The sequence below is a fragment of the Lygodium microphyllum genome, chromosome 30 (genome assembly GCF_053477565.2).
Source record: "Lygodium microphyllum isolate KBCC chromosome 30, Lygodium_microphyllum_v1.1.10, whole genome shotgun sequence".
NCBI lineage: Eukaryota > Viridiplantae > Streptophyta > Polypodiopsida > Schizaeales > Lygodiaceae > Lygodium > Lygodium microphyllum.
The window spans coordinates 63,050,791-63,072,252 of record NC_141164.1 but is presented as its reverse complement, the minus strand read 5'-3'; positions in this window follow the sequence as shown (position 1 = coordinate 63,072,252).

Genomic DNA, 21,462 nt, shown 5'->3' with positions numbered 1-21,462 from the left:
TAGCCTTTTGGCCTCTTGTCACAGCTCTTAAGTTAGAGGTTTGAATGCTTCGTTCTTAGCTCTTGCCTTCTTTCTTGGCACTGCCTCATCCTTCTTAGGGTCGCCTTTTCTGTCAACCGGGCTTAGCGGTCCCCCTTCTATGCTAGGATTCTGGACTTGCATCCCCTTATCCACTTGTTTAGGGTTTGCCTCAACCGGTTTTGTATTATCTTTGTCAACCTCTTTAGCCTTTTGGCCTCTTGTCACAGCTCTTAAGTTAGAGGTTTCAGCATCATGGACTTGTACAGCCTCAATAAGGCTGACTCCGTTGCCTTGTGGCAACTCTTCTATAGTTGTTTTTCCCCTCTGTAATATTTGTCTTGGTGCATCATTCTGCTGCAAGTTATTTCCTTGCGCTCTATGATTCACTAGGCCCATCTGTTTACTCCCTTGTTGGAGGGAACTAATCTTACTCCAACAGGTAGCATCTAAATGACCCGACTTCCCACAAATATCGCATTTAACACTTGGACAGTTTCTAGGGAAATGATGTCCACCACACCACTTACAATTGAATCTAGAGGGTCCACCCTCTTCAGGGCATCGACTCCCTATCAAATTTTGTTGCTTCTTCAAGAAATTAATGTCGACGGCTATTTGTCGATATTGCTCGGAAATCATATCAGTATAATGCTTCATCATGTCCTTAACTTCGCCAAGGACATTAGATGCACTCGACTCGTAGCCTTGGTCGTCGACTTGGCCTAACAATTTGATTTGGCATTGGCTGTTGACCCACAGGAACAACATTAGAACTCAAAACTTGGCCTCCAACATTTGATGGAGCCAACTGACTTGCCATAGGCATAGTCACACTGGGAGGAGCCAGTAGTAAAGGTACATTCGAAACCACACTCCCTCTCCCATTAGGGTTAGTCATAGGCATCCCTTGACTTCCATTCGTCAATGATGGATTGCCGCCATGTACTAAACCCCCATTAACATTCATTCGAGAGGAGTAGGCCATTTGTAATCTTGCTTCTACTCCCTCTGCCTGCGTAATAGCGGTGTCTATATCTGCCAAGGCCACACTGCTCAATTGTACTTGGATATTAAAGTCCAACCCATGCAAAAAATATTGCAATTGGGCAGCTGGTGGAATGGGAATGTAAGTTTGCAACTTATGAAATACTTCCTTCAACTTCTTGGCATATGCTTTCACATTCTCATGAGGATCTTGACGTGTTACATTCAAGACCCGCAACCAATATTGGCCACCTCTTTCAGGGGCATATTCCGCTCGAAAAGATGCATAGAATTGATCAATGGTGGTTATGGTTCCAAACTCTATGCTGTGATACCATACCGCAGCCCTTCCTTTTAACGTCATATTGAAGAACATCATAAGATGTCCCTCGTCTTGGATGCGATAATTGAACATCAATCTTTGAAATTCACAAATGTGAAATTCTGCATCCTCTTCCGCTAACCCATTAAAAATGGGTAAGGGAACTCCTAAGGCTGGTAAATCCGGCGTCCCTGCAGGAATCGCAATAGGTTGTGCCATGGTGACAATCGGATTAGCAGTAGGAGCTTGAAGTGACGGATTCACACCCCCACTTGAAGTGGGTAGACTTGGTGGAGGAGAGGAAGAACTTACGCTTCCTCCCGCACCTAACGGAATATGTGGAGCAGCTGGGTGACTAGGACCACTGCTTTATATACGTATTGGGCTACTCCTTTGAGGTGAATAACGACTTACGATCTCTAACCGCCGCCTAGCCCTCTCAGCACGTTCTGCTTTTTGGATTTCGGCTTAACAGTCCTTGTCAAAGGACATAAACCAACTTTCTTTTGGTCCCTAGAAACCCTAGATCCGAAAACCACCACTTATAAGCAGCTCCCGGCAAACGCACCACTGATGGGACCTAAAATGGACCGGCACTGGGTATAGCACTAGCCGGATCTCTTGCTCATGACACACAACCATCCTCACGGCCTCACGGACCAAGAGCGTCAATCTAATGCTAAAGGACAAACCGCCCTAAAGCTTAATTCCTGTGTTTATAGTTTATAGTCCAACATTTCTCTTAAACTCCTCAGAGGGAGAACCCTTATACATTGGCAATGCCACGATCACACACATATGGAGGCCCTCTACCGACTAATAGTCGGAGCCCCACTGCAGCTCTTCTACATCGCAGGGATTGGCCCTTTGATGCGCTACTAAACATATAACACAAACGATCACAAACTCCTCTCAAGGTGCCAATATTTTACGTTCCAGGAAGTACCATTCCTCACAACAATTTCCCTTTAGGACCCAACGACTAACCTATAGCTTAGGACATCCTCTCACGCTCATCGTTAGTCTCAATCTAAGGAAGACAAATGCCATGCATCCAGGAGGTTTTTCTGATACCTTTTAATTATTATGCTTAATGCAAATCGTGTATGGCTATGTGCTCAGACAAAAGAGAAAATCAGCATCGTGCATAGTACACAAAGCATTTTTTCCATGAATTTCACTAGCGTGTGCTGCGTTGAAAGGAGGCACCGAGCCATATGCTCATGCTACCATTCTCTTTATTTAAACCGTTTCTTATTTGCCAAGTGCAATGCATAAATCAGATCTTTTCTTTATCTTTTAGTGTTTCAACCCCTCTTCATCCAACTTTTAGTATTTTGCATCATTGATCAGTTAGATAGGGTTTCTATGCATTTTTCCCTTTTAAAAGAATAATAAATACGCACAAAATATAGAAACGGGGACAAAACGAGGCCAACCTCGTGCTTTGCCATCGTTATACATTGCACAAACATAGATATAATTTTTTTCAGCCCATTTTCTATTTTTTCCTAATTTTAAACCTATTTTTTCCATTTGTAGGCATTTTTTTTCCTATTTTTCTTTAATAAATAATGATTGAAAATGAAAATTGATTGTGGGTTGTGGCCCTTAGGTTCATTGACAGCAAAAACTCAGATTTAGTTGGTGTGACATATCATATTTCTCATTTATATAGCAAAAAAAAACCAATTTTACCCTTAAAACGCGTGTTTTTGTGTATTTTAACACTAATTTCGGCCATGTAACCTTATATTTTTTCTGATTTTCAGAGTATAAACTGATCAAACTCATGGAAAACAATGTTATAATGAACTTTCATCCCATATGAACAAGATTTCATAAAGCAAATAGCATAAAAAGATCATTTTTCTTCATAAAAATAGCATTACCGCTTATTTTCAGGTCTCGGTTTCTTGATCTTGATTACGGGACTGATTTCTAGCATGCATTTAATGCTCAGCATCTTCAAGAATAGTACTCTTCATGTCTTCATCCATCCGAAAGCAATCCGGTCTCATCCAGACAAGCTTTCCTCCACCATTCTTCATTGTCTTCTTCCACACAAGAACAGCCCCTTAAGAGAGAGAGAGAGAGGAGAGAGAAAGACTAGAATTGGCTCTCTTCATTCAGTCCACCATTCTACGGGCGAAGGGCGGCGATAAGATCGGCCAAGAAGGAGAAGATCAGCCCCAATGTCTGTTCCATGGGGTACTCACAGCCCACAATCATGATGAGAGAGGAGAGAGCAAAAAATGCACCATTTCTTGATCACGCCATGTCTTCCTTCTCTCTCCACGTTTTTTGATCAAGAGGTGCATAAAATTTTGGGAGGGAGGATCCAAACTCAAAAGGCATGCCCAATTTTGGCCTCCCAAGTGTCCACCTTTTCATATCTTGACCAATTTTAGGCCATTTCCCCGTCCAGTGTCCAAATCGAGTGCTATAAATTTCTACACGTCCGACTTGACGTCCCGCATTGGCCGATAACTCCTGACAACCCGCACATCAGTCTGAAAAATTATCAAAAATCAGCAAGTGTCGCTCAGGCGTCTTTTAAGCACTTGACGCTTAAAATCGTCCTAGCTGGAGCCGTCGCCTTCGACGTTGAATATTTTTCCCTTGATATTTGTAATTTTTAGCTATTTTTAAGCACTTCTCGGCATCAAAAATCCACTCTCCGTATGTATGCATTCTAGCATGATAAATAAGGTATTAGCTCCCAATCACACCACCCAAAACTCAATTCAACCCAAAGATATTAGCATGATAAAAAAGGCCTCACCTCCCAATTACACCCAAAACTCAACCCAAGTTGCTCTTTGCTAACATCAACATTTTGTCCACATGCCCTTCTGATTTGAGTGCTCATCTAAGAAAGGATAGATGGAGTCTTTGGAGTTATAGATCATGAAGATACTCGAATTTTCTCTCTTCTAGCTTGAGATGCATTGGGAGTCCCTTTCTACATAAAACCTAATCTGATATCTTTGTTAACTCTTCCTCAATTGACACAAGAAGAGCATCTTCATCAAGTTTTGAACATATTCTTTAAGATAGCACATCCCCCCTTCATGCAACCATCCCCCAATCATTGAACCCTTATGCCTCGATTTTTATTGCACATAGATCTTCAATTCTCCTGCAAAGCTTTCCCTCATAAATATTCACAACTCTTGCAATAATCTTCTCTACTAGATGAATGAGAATGAGAACCTGGATGTCCAAAAACAACACAGGTAAATCTATTTTCATCATACAAGCAAGCTCAATGCATTTAAGCTTCTTTTGTGAAATGCATCTATATCTATTTCTTTGCTTGTAATCCACCTACCCAAAACCAAAAAGTGATGTATTACTCATACGCCCTCACAACATGAGTCGTTTGGAAACAGTAGAGAGATATTGAATCATACCTAGTCAACTTGACTAAGGATAAATGATATCTCATATGTTTTTCATTAGTCAATCGTCGATGGACAAGCAATAAACTACACACATTAAACATATAGACTTAGAATTGCATGAAATATTAAGAACAATGTCTTGGACAATGAAAAAAGAAATTCAATGGGCTTTACTGGATCTAGCCCATAGTTAACCTAAACCCATTTATGATTAATGAAGGGAGGCATTAAGAATAAGTAAGTTTTTTTTTTTACTTCAAAATAGATTCTAAGGGAGGGTTAGCTCACCTAGCATTCTCCACACTTCTAATTAATTTTACATTCTAAAATTAATAATTTTGTGGTCTATTTGACAAAGGATATAATAGTGATTAAAGTTTATGCAAATACAGTAGAGATCACTACAAATGATAGTCCACAAGATTCCAAATCCTCTAAAAGAGAACCATAGGTGATTCTAGATAAATTTACTTAGAGGTTTTTCTTACGAATGATCGAAAGACTCATGGAAGTCTCCTTTGCCATTTGGAATCTATTTCACTAGCTATCTTTTCATTTTCTACAATCCTTTACCAAGGGCGTAAATGATGCCTACTTGATTAGATATTGTCAACAACTCATTCCTATATAGGTGTCAAGTTCAATCCAATGTTATCGTTACCATTATGATTCCTTCTGGTTGTATTCTTAATCATTCAGCTAGCATTAAAAAGAGCCACCATGGTGGTATCATAAAGAAGTGGCCATAAGCTAGAGAATCTAGATCACTTGGAAAAAGCATTCAAATTAGCTTTTAAAATTGAATTAGAATAGTATTGTCCAAAAGTTCAAGTTTTTGAATGATTTATTAGAGAATATGTTGGTTGTTTCTAGCTAATTGCTTGCTTTTGGCCTGGATTATATGTGAGTCATTGTGTAATATATAACTCTTTGATGATAGGATGTTTAATATCCTCCCCTTAACATGTAGCTACTAGTAGTAAACTATGATCAAAATAACAAATAAAAATATTGCTAATTAAACATATATGAGATTGTTGATTCATTTAGCTTGTACACACGATAAATTCAACACCATGTAAATATCATTTTTTTTCCAATGCATTTTCTAGGGCTTGTGTGTATCTCCTACCACATTCTTGATTATCCATATGCTTAAAGCAAATAAAATTGTTTAACTAGTTTTGGCTTTTATGTCTTTATATTGGGGTTCTTTGCTTTTTCTTAGTTGTTCCTAAAACTCTTGAGTAGTGAAGACAAGTGTGCTTCAAGTCCTTGTGTTGGTGAATAAGATTCAACCACATTGAAATCGATGATATAAAGTGCTCTACTTTTTCATAATTTTGGAGAACCTTTGACTATAAAAGAACCATTGCTACTCCCCCACTTTATTCCATCATAAAGAATTCAATCTAGTTATTTTCGAGTCCTACTATAAAGGGGCCATTGCTGCTCCCCCACTTTATTCTATTAGTAAATAATTCAATCTAGTTATTTATTATTTCCAAGTCTTACCCATATCTGTGTTTTCAATTCATTATATTTTTTATGAAACACAAGCCTATTGTGGAATAAGTCCCTCTTTTCTATGTATTCATCCACTTTCATCTAGAAAACTTGAAAGTTGATTAAGGACATGGAACACTTGTGTTTCCTATATCTCCAAAGCCATGTTTGTGTGTGCATATGTATGGCTTCTGCTCCTTATCTTGTAATTAGCTAACTCAGTATATGTAATATAAGATGATACACCTCACTTAACAGCACCTAACTTACCTATATGGTGCTTCTATTCTTTTATTGAAGCTTTTATTGAAGTATGAAGGGCCATAAGAACCTATATGTAACAAAAAGATTCCTTATTTGCCCCACAAGCATGCGACCATCGTGAAATAAATCTGTGTCTAAGGATGTGGTATAATTTGTAGTATATAAGTTCCATAACGGTCCTTATCTTGTAGGCATGTGAAAGGATCATATTCGCTTGTTTATTTTCAAGATTTCCTATTGAATTAGTACCAATTGAGTTGGAGCATACTTAGAGCCATTTCCCCCTTTGGAACATCTCAATCACAACCCTAGTTTAGAGTTTTGTGCCTTTCAATTGTTTCTAGAATCCTTTGAGCCAATGAGATGTTTCTAGAAAGAATGTACAATGTTCTTTAAAATATTCATTGGATCAAGATGTGTGACTTTTAAATCTTTCCAATACTCCAAAGAATACCATATGGACAGTCAGGGAGCCATCAAACATTTCCCAATGGCTTGTAACCATTCTTCACCCTTGTCCTTTCTCATGACCATCCACTGATGATGGATCAATTAGTGGACATACAGTCCACTTTTTATACTAGTCTATTAGAGTTTGACATACAAGACATCATCCATTTTTAATTATTCCATTGAATTGTCATGCATGCCCAAGGTTGCATAGCAGATGTAAGAAGCATGGAAAAAGAAGCTAAATATTCTTATTCAAAATTACATGGAGCACTTGTGTTTCCTATATCTCCAAAACCATGTTTGTGTGTGCATGTGGGTGACTTTTTCTCCTTATCTTGTAATCAATTAACTTGGTATCTGTAATTTAAGATGATACCCCTCACCTAATAGCACCTAACTTACCTATTACATGGTGCTTCTATTCTTTTATTGAAGTCTGAAGGGCCATAAGAACGTATATGTAGCAAAAAGAGTCCTTTGGCCCACAAGCATGTGACCATCGTGAAATAGATTTGTGTCTAAGGATCTTAAGAGAAGACAAGGTAGCATCATTTATAGTATATAAGTTTCATAACGATCCTCCTTATCTTGTAGGCATGTGAAAGGATCATATTTTCTTGTTTATTTTCAAGATTTCCTATTGCATTAGTACCCATGGAGTTGGAGCATACTTAAAGCCATTTCCCCCTCTCTTAACATTTCCACCACAACCCCAATTTAGAGTTTTGTGCCTTCAAATCCTTTCTAGAATCCTAAGAATCCTTTGAACCAATGAGATGTTTCTAGAAAGAATGTCCAATGTTCTTTAAAATATTCATTGGATCAAGAAGATGTGTGACTTCTAAATCTTTCCAATACTCCAAAGAATACCATATCGATAGTGAGGGAGCCGTCAAACATTTCCCAATGGCTTGTAACCATTCTTCACCCTTGTCCTTGCTCATGACCATCCATTGAGATGATGGATCAATCAGTGGACATACATTCCAGTTTGTATACTAGTCTATTGGAGTTTAACGTACAATACATCGTCCATTTTTAAGTGTTCCATTGAATTGTTGTGCATCCCCAAGATTGCATAGCATATGATCTTCAATTAAGAAGCATGGAAAAAGAAGCTAAATATTCTTATTCAAAATTTTGTTATAAATCGAGGTTAGTCAATTGCCACATAGTGGACAAGCCTTATATCCCTTGGTAGATAGACCTACACAAAAGCAATTGCTTTAGTTCACACCTCACAAACTTAAATACAAACTTGAAATAAAAATGAAGAAATTCATGTATATCTAAGAAAATTCCATAACCCGAGAAGTCATGAATAGTCAAAGATAGGATACTACAAACTTTAAATTTGTGCTCATCTTTGAGCTTGGACACATCAACCACATCTATCCCATTCCATAAACCTATAGGTTGTTGATAAGAGGCTGCAAATATGCATTTATGTCTTTTACTTGGAATTTATCAAGGATCAATAAAGACAATCTTGAGCACATGGAGAAGGGGTTGACACCCTCCAATGCTACACCCATCTTGATGTTGCATGGTTGCATTCTAAACTCTGGCCATGTGGCGTCAATGTGCTTGAAGGTGGGACAATTAGCTAGAATATATATAACCTCATCTTTGCTTGCAATTTTTTATCCCCAATCCATAAGTTGTGATACTTCATGACTTTGAGAAATATGATTTATACATTGAGTGAGTCAACAATGTCATGGTACTTTTTGTGGCACCTTCTTTGTGACATCTTTATATCAAGGAGTATAGCAATTTGGACAAGTTGTAGAATGCTCATACTCACCACTGAACAAGATACAATTGTTGAGACATTCATGAATCACGTTGTAGTATATGACCCAGTTGCATCATCATCTTTTTTATCTCATCTCTAGACTTCAAGAGGATACTTTCCATAGGGAGAAAATTAGTCAAGAGACACCTACAAGGAAGAGAGAATAAAAGCTATATGACATTGATCGCATCACAAGCAAGAGACTTACTTCAATAGTGTTGTAACAGATACATTGCTCCAAGAATATCAATCCCAAATATTGAGAATCAATAAGTGTAGTCACATAAAATTCAAAGTAGGATAGATAGGTTGGGGGCTTGTTTTTAAGATAAGCCATGTTTCCTTCCTTGCAATCTTCATTGTTTACAAACTAATTGTTAAGTAAATTGGTCCTACCATCATCAACATTACGGTCATTGACATCTTCATCAAAATGACTATGTATCTTGCTTTTTGAGTCTTTCATACATCCTTGGGTCATTCTTGCACAAAATCCACATATACACTAATGAGACTCAAGAAACACCTTATGTTGGCAAGTGCATGTCATTCTCCATTTTCTAATTTGAAGCATGTGCCAATAACTAATGAATTGTTAGTCATAAATTGATACACATGTAATAACCCAAGTATAATGAGACAAGAAGGTAATTAGTTGGACAATAACTCATCCCTAGCATATGCACTTACGGTGATGACCTAAACTACTATGTAAGTAGGGACATCTCCAATTATATATTGAGGCTCATGACCATTTACATAATCAACAAATGTACAACTTTAGATGGGATTTGATGCAAGAGTTTCTAATTTGCCATTCATGCTAGCAAAAGGAGGGAAAGCATTTATTTCTCTCAATGGTACTCTTTTGGACCCAATTGGCATTAATAGAGGAGTTAGGTAGGGGTCCCAATCCTTTTTCCACTAGGCTATTCACCCCTTTTTCTTCCTATTGGATAGAGTTGTAGAGTCAACAGACATAATGGGAGTAAAATATAGAGGTAAGCAACTCACTAGGCATGGGTTTGCTAATGAGTTACATATAAGTCTTGAAGCCAAGAAGGATAATTTGGAGAAAGCACTTGCTTTGCTAGAAACCTATGATGGTAGTGGATGGAAGGAAAACACTAGCAAAAAAGGAAATCTCTTCAAGTGCCTTGGGCACCCATTGGGCATAAGTGTATGCAAAAATTGCAGGGCTTACTGGGTCATGGACAAATTAAGCACAAAATTTGGGAAATGGAATAAGGTATATTGCCCCTTCATGTCAAACTCAAAATATTAAGCGCTTTCATTTAGCCAATGCCCTTCACATCAAACTCAATATATTAAGCACTTCTACTGGTCCCTCATGACTTGGAATGCTAAGTTGCAAAAAAGCTAGGACTCTATGATAGGAATCTTCTTGTGGGATAAGTATAAGCAAAAAAATATCTAGCTCCTATTTATATGCAAGTTTTGGAGATTCCCAAAGAGACAAGAGGGTTGCAATTGATTGACCCCTATTCGAAAAGTGTATCTCTAAGAGGAAAGTTACTAAAGAGATGCATTGAGGCCAATGCCCCTTGGTGTTTGGACTTGTTGGTTTAAAAAAATGTCAAACAATGTACCAATTAGGGTATTAACAATGAGGACCTAATCCATACTCAAGCAATCGTGGAAGTTTAATCAGCTAGGTTTATTGCCAACCTATTATAGTCATGGAAGGAGATACTAAGTAAAGCAAAAAACATGCAAAAAGATGGTGGGTGTTAACATAGAACACAATATCTTTTGGTCATGGGTGTTTAGTCCTTTGGCAATAAAGATGGAGAAAACAAGTATTAGTCTAGTCAAAAAAGGGAATGTGCCAAATGGAAAATTGGCTCAACAATTCTAATAAGCAATGAATACTTGAAGAAAATGTAATCAAGTTTGGGCTAACCAGATCCCATAGACTTGCTTGCTTACAAATCTCATCCAAATGTATAAGCGTGGAAGGTGGCCAAGCAACTAGTATCAATAAAATGCTACATTTGGAAATTTCAAGTAGAGCTTTGTGGGAAGTCCTCAATACAAAAGGCCTTAGACTATCAATGTGAAGAGCAACAAAGACGAGTCAATAGTTCGCAAACATTGGGGCATAAATGTCTTTCCCAACAATCTACAACAAAGTTTTTATATGCTCAACTCCCCTTCAAGGATAGGATGTTTCTTTGGAAGGTCATGACTGGAGCAATTCTCACAAGCAATAAACTAAAGAAGATGGGTATCCAGGATGGAAAATGTCTCTATGAGGAGGAAGAGATGCTCACCCATGAATGGATGCAACATGCAACAAGTTTGGACTCAAGTTGTTCAACATCTTAAAGCACCAATCAAATAATGGAAGCTTTTGGTCTTCTAGAATTTGGTCGCTTTGGGTTGAAGAGTAATAAAAAGAAATCATCTGTCAATCTATCAAATAGTTCACACTTCTTCTATTGTGGGAAGCTAATCCGGCCTTTCTAGGAAGAGAGAAAATTTGTGTCTTGGGCAGAAATAGCCTCTAAGGTATCTTGATTTTGGGTACTTACTATTAGAAGTGGCCATATCATAGGTTTACAAGCGCCCACTACCTAATTTATAGGCACTTTCTTTATTCTTTATTTGCTATTTGACTAGTCTATTTTGTGGTAGGACAACTCCTTTATTTTTTTTCCCCATAAGAGGAGGGAGTGTGGCTCATGTACTTAGAGATTCTTAACGTAGAGAGAGGGAACTTGCGAAGTGTGTGAAATAGCACTCAACCAATGTACTCTTGTCATAGTGGATTCTTATTCCCAGTTACATCTTCTACATTGTCTCTTTTTTTTTATCTTATGTCAATCATTCTTCGTTGTGTGTTTTGCTCTTCTAACGTGGTATCAAAGGTTAAGGTCTAATAACCGAGATATGTAAACACTGGTGTTTCTTGTGTGCTTTGTCATCTATTGATTGCATGTGACCTAATCTAATTGCATTTATGCTTGTTGATGTTGTTCTAACAAGTATATGTAGACTTGCATTTTGCTAGTACGTGTCATCATGTTGCTTCCATTAACAACCTATGTTGTGACCTACAATGCAACACTTCGTGTGCTACTCTATGACTATCGTTGACATGGTGGCTGGTGTTGTGTTTTATTGACCCACTTGGTGGTGTGACAATTGTTGTGTTGATCTTATGTGCCATCGTCATTGTGATGTCATTGACCATGTGTGTACTTTGATGATGGTATGGGACAATGCCAACTTTTGGCGCTATTGGCCTTGCCTATGATGTCGATTAAACCAAAAGTTATTGTCGTGTCAACATGTGGCATTGCGCATTGGACATCACAATGCAATGCCAATTTTTTTAAATCTTTATGTTTGACATTTGCACCTTAACATGCGCAACATTAGATTATCCCTACCTTGCATTTAAATTGGACTTGTCCAAGCCATTGTCCATGTGCATGTGTCTTTTGTGGTGATTCACACAAGATTGTGCTTTGCATTGAGATGTCTGCATGGTATTCATACTCCATCTACTCCTCTCTCCTTCCCAAGGCAATTATGCAAGTACCCTTTCTCATTTTCCAATCGTCATGTCATCCCTTTGTACTAATAGTAATAACAAACTCAAAGGCTCTAATTATGCTTATTGAAAGCTCTCTATGAAGGCTTGATTTGTGCAAAAAGATGTATAGTGAGGAGTTGTGGGTTTTGAGCCCAAGCTAGAGCATCCATCAAGCCCCTCCAAGTGGACAAAGAAAGACGAGGAAGATTTTTAGGAGGAGCTTTCCAAATGGAAAGGCGAGGATGCCATGTCCTTTACTACTTTAGTACACTCACTTCACTCAACAATCTTGTTAGCAAGATTGTCAACTCATGTGTGACTTTGTGCATGCCATGTAGGGTTGGGCACATTGTACTTATTTTAGGAATTTTTGTTGTGGTGATTTCATGCCAATTTTGGCATTTATGATGCCAATTGGCCAACATTAATGTTGGCCGATGAGCATTTATTTGAGGCTTATTTCATACCTATATATTTAGGCTCCTCCTCCTTAGTCATTATCATTCACCACATGGACGCCTTATTGGAGAGAGGAGCCGATCACTACCCACATAGCCAATGACTCATTGTTGTACATGACTGTCTTGTGTTTGGTATATGGATTCCATTTCCTAAGTTTTCTTCTGAGTTTTCTTGTTTTGCAGTGTTCTCTCTTTATTTCTATCATGTCTTGTGTTCAGCACTTCTTTATGCTTTCATTGTTGCACCACTTCTATCGTATTAGATTTCAAGAGCACAATGGATTTGTGCTTCTACTATTGTGTTTTTTTACTAATTACATGCCCATTTTACCCCTTCTAATCAAGTGACCTACTGATGGGTACTTTTCAGCTTGTCTGTGGTTTCCTATAACCTATATTTTGAGCCCAAACCCTTGTGTTTTCAGCTTGTGACAGTTGTTCCACCTATCCACATTAGTCTGTTGCATTAAATGCTCAATTCAACCTGTGTTTTGGTATTCTTCTCCTAACTACTAGCCGAGTGACTATTTGTACTTTATTTTTTGGCTATTTCTAGCATTTTCTGACTGTGTTTTCCATTTCCTATAATAATCCTTTTTTTATCAAATTTTGGTTTTCATCACTGTGTCATATGAACTCTCATTTTGTGTAGTCTTTGCTATTTGGTTGGCTATACTCTCTCTCTCTCTCTCTCTCTCTCTCTCTCTCTCTCTCTCTCTCTCCATACCTTCACTCCTCTATCTTCTCTTCTTATCCTCTCCATATGGCCCCTCCATGCACTTCTACTAATGATAAGCTACATGGACCTAACTATCTCACATGGAGTGCTATCATGAAAGCCTCGTTTGTGCAAAAGTGGTCATGGTACATTGTTTGTGGAGCTATTCCATGTCCTCCATGTCCTTTTCCAATAGCTAAAGATTGTGATGAGATCAACCTTGAGGAAGTTGTGCTTACATGGGATACAAATGATGCACATACCTATTCTTCTCTTCTTTGATATATTTCTAAAGAAGTTCTACCAACAGTTACCTCCTCTAAGTCATGTTCAAAAGTACGGTTGAAGCTTAAGATGTTGTACGAGGCACCTTCCCCCATGCATGCAGTGACACTTTATGGGCAGCTCCAATAGATGAAGTTCAAGCTTAAGGACTATTCAGTCATTTTTGCTTCGTGTTACACAAGTACAAGACTAGCTTCAACATATGCAATCTACCCTTCCAGAGATACATATCATGGGCACGGTACCCTACAAACTCCCTCCAAGTTTGACAGAGTGGTGAATGCTTAATGGCCGGCGCAGACATCATCTACACCTATGAGCTTCACACATATGTCCTCGATGTTTCTTGAGCATGAGGCATCTTTGCGTTTACAAGGGACGCTTTCGTCTCATTATGGAGGTTTCACTAAGGCCTTTATCGCTTTAGAGAGGGGCAACAAGAGAAGTCAAAGGCCCAGTGTTATCACTGTGGTAAGAAGGGACATTCACAAAAGGACTGCAAGTTAGAAACCTCCTAGAAGAAGAAGAAGAAGAAGAAGAAACCTTTGAGGAGTCATCCTCTTCCTCAAACTTCGACTCCTACTCGGATCCTTCGATCAAGGAGAAGTCCAAGGCATGGAAGGGATTCGCTTCTTGAGATCAAGGGAAGGGCTTGGTAGCTTCTTCCTCTACTACTTTCTAGTGCAAGTGATGTGATCATCCCTCATAACTCTCTAGTACTAAAGAGGGAGTGTGAGAGGGTGGTAAAATGGGGTTGTCAAGCCTCATCTAAATAGGTATATATATGTACACATTCCAAAAAGAGATGTTCCTAATGCATCAATCAAAGTCTGAAATTTTCAAACCTTGGAATTACGCTTGACATCCAGGTTCATGATGGACTGGTATTTGATAAAGAGCGGGCTTGGCTCCTAGTCTTGTGTTCTCATGAGAGGACACCTTGGTAGTTTTGCCAAATGCAAGAAATCCATGGTCACGTATGTTCAAAGGCTTTTTTGACATCATGATCTTGTATGCTATTGTGAGACTTTGATAACGGATATAGAGACATGCTATGGTTCTCTATTTTCAAGAGCTCGTACAATGGACATTGACATCACATTCTCTTGGAGGCATCTTGGTGGTGGCTTGATTTGTCACTACTTGCTTAGGTATGCATGGTTCTACTCTAGTGGTTCTATGTTGTATGGATACATCATTCTGCTTGTATCATCGTATCAAATCACCCATGATCTGAGAGAGGGTGTTACCAAGATCGTTAGCTCATGTGTGAGTTTCTGCATGCAATTTAGAGCTCAGCACATTGTACTTATTTTAGGTATTTTTGTTGTGGTCGTTTTGTGTCAATTTTAGTATTTTTTATGCCATTCATCCAGCATTAATGCTACCACCCAATATTTATTTGAGGCCTATTTCACGTCTATATATTGGGACTCCTCAATCATTATCATTTACCATGTGGACTTTTTGTTGGAGAGAGGAGCTGGTGCCACTACCCACATAGCCAATGACTCACTGATGTACGTGATTGTCTCGTGTTTGGTATATGGATTCCATTTCTTGTCTTCTTCCTTCTTTTGCAATATTCTCTCCTTCTTTCTCTTCTATCTTGAGTTCAACTGTTATGCTTCCATTGTTGCACCACTTTTGACAACATGTCTCTCCTACCATTCAAACCTTGGAGACCTCCGTAAAAATTTGGAATAAGCTATAGGAGCTTTATGAGTGGCAATCTTCCATGAGGACTATTGCACTTCAAGGTCAACTATATAACATCAACTTTAATTCTCAATACTCCATGCAAGCATTTCTATTGAGGTTCAAGGTTATCCATGATCAATTTCTCACCTTGGGGGAAACTCTTACCTCCTCATAGTTATCTACATTGGTTCTTATTAAGCTTCCTCTAGAGTACAATATGCTGGCTCAAGCTTTGAGGGTCTAAGTTTCCACTCTTGATCTTGATTTTCATTATCTCATGTCTCTCTTACTTGACGAATAGTCTTTACTACAAGGACAAGGAAAGGTGTTAATATATGGTGATGATATTGAGAGAGCATGGTAATATCTTCAAAGTCTAAGGAGAAGTGAGCTCACTGCTATTCTTGTTTGAAGTGGGGCCATCTCTCTAAGGATTGTCTGAAGAAGGCTACCAAATCCAAAGAGAAGGGCAAGGAGATAGACACTTTATCTTCAAGCTTTGAGATTGACTCACTGAAGGCCACTCTAGCCAAGGTGACCTACAAAGCTGTCTTATAGTAATGTTGCACACCCTTACATGCTTCTAGCCAAAAGGGGCAAGTGTGAGGGTACTAAGAGGATATGCTGATGCTCTTTCCTTATTGGTGGATTTGGTGTGTGTCATCAAGTTTACATATTTTGGCAATCCAAATCGTGGACTAGTGTATCCAACACCACATTCATGCTGGGACGTGTGACATGATATATTCATGTGGTCTCACATGAGGGGATCCAAAGGGCATGCATATACTCTAGTGGAGGAACCTTGGTGTCACAATAAGCTATACATTGAGCTTATGTGGCTACAAGAGGTGCAAGCTAGCTAACTTGACTATTTTGCTTTTAGAGAGGGATTATAGCATTTGGACTTCTTCTTCACTGTGCTTTCTTACCAAGGCATGTCTAGTTGAGTGCACGCTACTAAAGTATCCATGGTACATCTTGGGTGTTCTTATTCTTTTCTTATTCACTTGAGCTCTAAGAGAGGATGTTAGAGGTGGTCATATGACAAGTTCACAAGCACCCACATCCTAATTTATAGGCACTCTTTATTCTTTATTTGGTATTTGACATGTCTACCATGTGGTAGAACAAGTCCTTTGGTCTTTTCTATAAAAGGAGACAATGTGACCATAGTCCATTGTCCATTCATGTACTTGCATATCCTTTACATGGAGGGAGCTTGAGGAGTGTAAGCTAGTGCTCAATCATTGTACTCTTATCATAGTGGACGCTTATTCATATCTAGATCTTACACATTCTTTTTTTTTTTCAATCTTGTAACTATCTATATTTCATTGGGTTTTGCTCTTCTAACACTTTCTTGAAAGCTTGGGCATCTCAAAGAAAGGGAACTTGAGAAACATAAAATGGCCTAGCCTTTTTGTATTTAACAAAATTATTTAATACATAAATTGCTTAATGCTTTTATACGATAACATTCAAATTGTTTTCCTAGTCATGAACTAAATTAGAAACACAAAGCCCTAGTACTTACGAGGTAAAGTATTTCTTAGAATTGGTAACAAAAGTGGCATCTAGAATCATTTCATCAAACTACAAGGTGCTCTTTAGATCCTTACCTTTCGTGAGAAATGCATCCACTGAATCATCATATGCATATGCTTAGAATTCACATATTTACACAAGTAGGCAAATCATGCCTCATCATGCATTTAATATAGATTTCACAAGTGCATTCCAAGCCTTCTTTGGTAGTTTTACAAGTGAATGTGAGATATAACCACTTACGTATTAGATCTATAACACAATAATGCACAAGTTATTGTATAATTTGCATCTCTAGTATATTTTACACAATTTTTTTAGTTGTAGACCCACCACTACTAGGACACGTTGAATCCTACATTGTGCCTTCTAGAGTCATCAAAAGTTGTGGGACACTCGAACTACTTTTCAATACATGTAGTAGTAATATTCCACCACACTATATAAGACCACAATCAATGGTTGATCTCATCAAGCTTAATCCTTAGCTCTACTAGTGTATTAAATGCATCACTACTACCAAACATCTTGATATCTCAAATGCACTATTAAATTTTCAAGATACAACTAAAAACATCCCCATATCACAAAAACGATATGTGTAGTTTTAACATAGATATGTTGTATATTTTACACATATATTACTGAAAGAAAAATTTGATATAGAACTATATTAACAATAAGAAGATTACATTTGCTAAAGTTGAGATAGTAAGCATTGTTAAGTGCAACATACCAAGCACTACAGTTATGGGGCTTGCAAAAAATGATCGAAGTCTACACCTAAAATGCATCTAAGCACATGTTTTTTATGAGATAGGCCACAAAAATTACAACCTATAAAAGTGATAAAGTTAAGTTTGCGTAAAAGGGTAAAACATCCTAATATCATTTGCACCTGTAAGTAAGAAGCTTGCGACAAAAGGGCACAAAATGGTAACTCTAATAGCAATGGTTGGAACAATGGCAAGAGGCAAATCAAGAAATCAAGTAGCTATGGAAAAGCAAGAGGAAGTTCACTGACCTACTGTCAAAGAAAATGAAAATTTTTAATAAAAGATATGTACAAGATCCTCAAATGTAAAGGAAAAGGTTGTCTAAAGGCTCAATAAGAAAAACCTCTTTGAAAAGACTCGAGCAAACCTATATGTGCCAATGGCATCTACCATAACGCATGCTACACTTACTTACACAAGATATATATCTATAATACATATGTCAACATCATTACATATTCATGCACAATTATCTGTATATTAATAACTGCATTGATTACTTTGCATGTATGCATGGTTACATCTATATTACAAAAACATATAAACATAAAAACATGCATGCATAATAATATGTACATGCAATACATATAGGTAATTCACATGAAGAGGTGTCCTTGGGGTTACATCCCTTTGCTTCTTTCTTCATTATATAAATATCTATTTCGTCAATGTTAAAAGGATGGTTACCCTTTATTTTAGGAACCTTATAAATTGTTAATGGCATTTAAGCATCCAAAATCTAAACCATAAGTACAAGAAGCTCTAAAATTATATTTTGGTGCTTACTCATCATGTTTGCATCCATACCATAAAAATTTAATTGTTAGATCTATGGTTTAACTATTAAGGGTAATTGCAAAGTTTAAAAACCATAGGTCTAGCTCTCGTGGTTAATTGTTATGGCACTAGCAACATATGTTTACTTAGTAAGCAAAATAAAATCTACGAGAGTTAAAAGTTGTAAGGCCACAAGCAATAAACTATAAAGAGATGAGGAACCAACTATGAAGAGATGAGATATACTTGTCATGTGGATGCAAGATTTGATCAAAAGTGGATTTACATTATTGAGACATAACCTTTTTATGTAAGTGAAGCCAATGCAACCATGACTTATGAATCATTATATGTCCTAGAAGCTAAAAAGTCATTATAAACCATGATAGAATCTCAATAAAAGCATGTATACAAAAGAGAACATTATGAAACAACATACGAATAGCATTATGCAAGCAACATAGGAATTTAAATTCCATGATGCACAAGGCCATAGTTGAATCATTGAAAATCCATCATGCAGGCATTACATCTTTTTTTTTGCACCAATTTTTTATAACCATATCGGCATTATAAACCCATAAAAATGGCATAAATGCCATATAGTTTAGAAGTTAATTCAAATTCTCTCTCAAAAGAGTACATGCACTAAACACCTCTACCTCAACATCATGATGTGGTTGCATATCTCCTAAACAAGACCAATGGTGCTTCTCATGGGCCTTCTCCAAATTATGTAAATAAAATAAAGAATCCCCCACTACACACCAAATCAATGATTATCCCTCTATAGCGAATGGGGAATGTTATGTCGTCTGCATGAGTGAAGATGCTCAATATCAAGAGGAAGTAAATGAGATAATCAAGAGATGAAGGTTAAATCTATATGCTAAGAGAAGAAATTTCAACTCAAGAAACTCTTATGTACAAGGTCCTAACCTTAAAAAAGCCCACTAGAGAAGACATCACAACTCACCCCAATCTATGAAACAAGACCTTTAATGTTCCAAGGAAGGCTTTTGAGTCATGGATAGCCTTGTCTAGGGTCAATTTGAAAGTGGTGTTGTGAGAGGGTTATGCAAACATTGTAATAGCCCAAGAGGGTCACATGGTTATCTATCCCATCACGTACAATCCCCACCACCTCCATAGTACTATATACTACTACTCAATCACACAACTCTCCAAAGTGTTGCACGCTATCTTATAGAATGCTATAAATATATAATCAAGGACTAAAACTATTATGTGATTACAATGTTTACTTTTTTATGTTAATAACGTCCATATGGTAACTACGTCTTGGATCTTTGTTGTTAATTCAACAAGATAGGTCATTCACATGGCTATTTCACTCTCCTTTGTATTTGGTTTTACCTTCGACTATATATGTCATTGCGACATAGTACCTTCCCTTTCCAATCCCATCAATATATTAATACTTAGTCACTCACTTAATGGCATGTTATTCATAGAAAGGTATTGTGTCATCAATGGTAATGGACGAGCATATTATCATATGTTATTGGGGCTGATATTCAATTGTTTATTCAACCAAAAGTATCATCATTAGTTTTATGTAAGGTTTATGTAGGAGCTTGGCCAATTTTTATCAGGGCTACATGTATGGTCTCCCCTTCTATACTTTTTATGTTCATGTTCTTTACATGCACTCTCTACGATTTCACTCTTTTAGTGCTCCCTACAAGGTCTAGAGATAATTTCATACATTCTCTCTCCACGCTCTCTAACAATGTACTCTCTAACACTCTAGAGACTATTTCATGCATCCTCTCCCTATGCTCTCTCTAACAATGTACTCTCTATCTTTGTCCACTCTCTCTAGCACATGATCTATCTCCACTACACCCTTTATTTGCAAGCACACTCTGTGTTTTGTCTTTATGCAATCTCTACAGGACTTGGAGAATCTCTCTATATGCACTCACTCTGTCAAGCCACATGGAAGCCAATGCATCAATAGAGCTCTAATGAAATAAAGAGAGATCTTATGATGCTTAGTATTCTCAATTTGTATTATTTAATCAAGGAATTTAAGTTATCATTCGTGCAAGTAAACTTAAATTGGTATTGTACTAGTTCAAGGGTATCTTATTACTTATACACACAAGAAATTGAAAATTCATGAGTAAAATTATACCACCCATGACTTTTACCTTTTCACAAGTAGATATGTTCTCAAGTAATGTGTTGTTTATTAACTCTTGCACTTTAAAATGATGATGAAGATTCATCCCTTCAAAGAGTCAATCCCAAAATGATCTTCGTGCTCAATCCCATTCTAAAGTTAACAAGCAAGCCATTCCCTTGGATCTAGAATAATGGACAATTAGTAGACATGGTTTGACGAGGATAATCCGATTGAGAAGAAGGCCAATAGTAAGGATTTCCTTGTCAATTGATAAGTATCTCTACAACCTGGAGCTTCCATTGTTCAACAAGATCTAATAAGAAGGAGAAGGCTCATAATAAGGGTTTCTCATCAAATGATAGGTATCTATACTTACATAATATGCTTTGTAATCCTTGATCAAAGAAGAAGGTTGTTTTGAGGAAACCTCATGATAACCCCATAGCAGGCCATTCACGGCATAAACATGATTCCATCCTAGTCATTGTGAATATGCTAACACAGGTAAAACTTGCCAATCTACATATATTGCTCACCTTTTTGTTAAGGAGATCTTTAGAGTTCATGCTCTACCAAAGAAAATAGTCCATGGTAGTGACTTGGACACTTACAAATTTTCCAAGCAATAGGCAACCAATTGTGTTTCAATATTGACTATCATCCAAAAACAAATGGGCAAACAAAGAGAGTTAATCCAATATTGAGAATTTTGAGGACTTTAACAAGC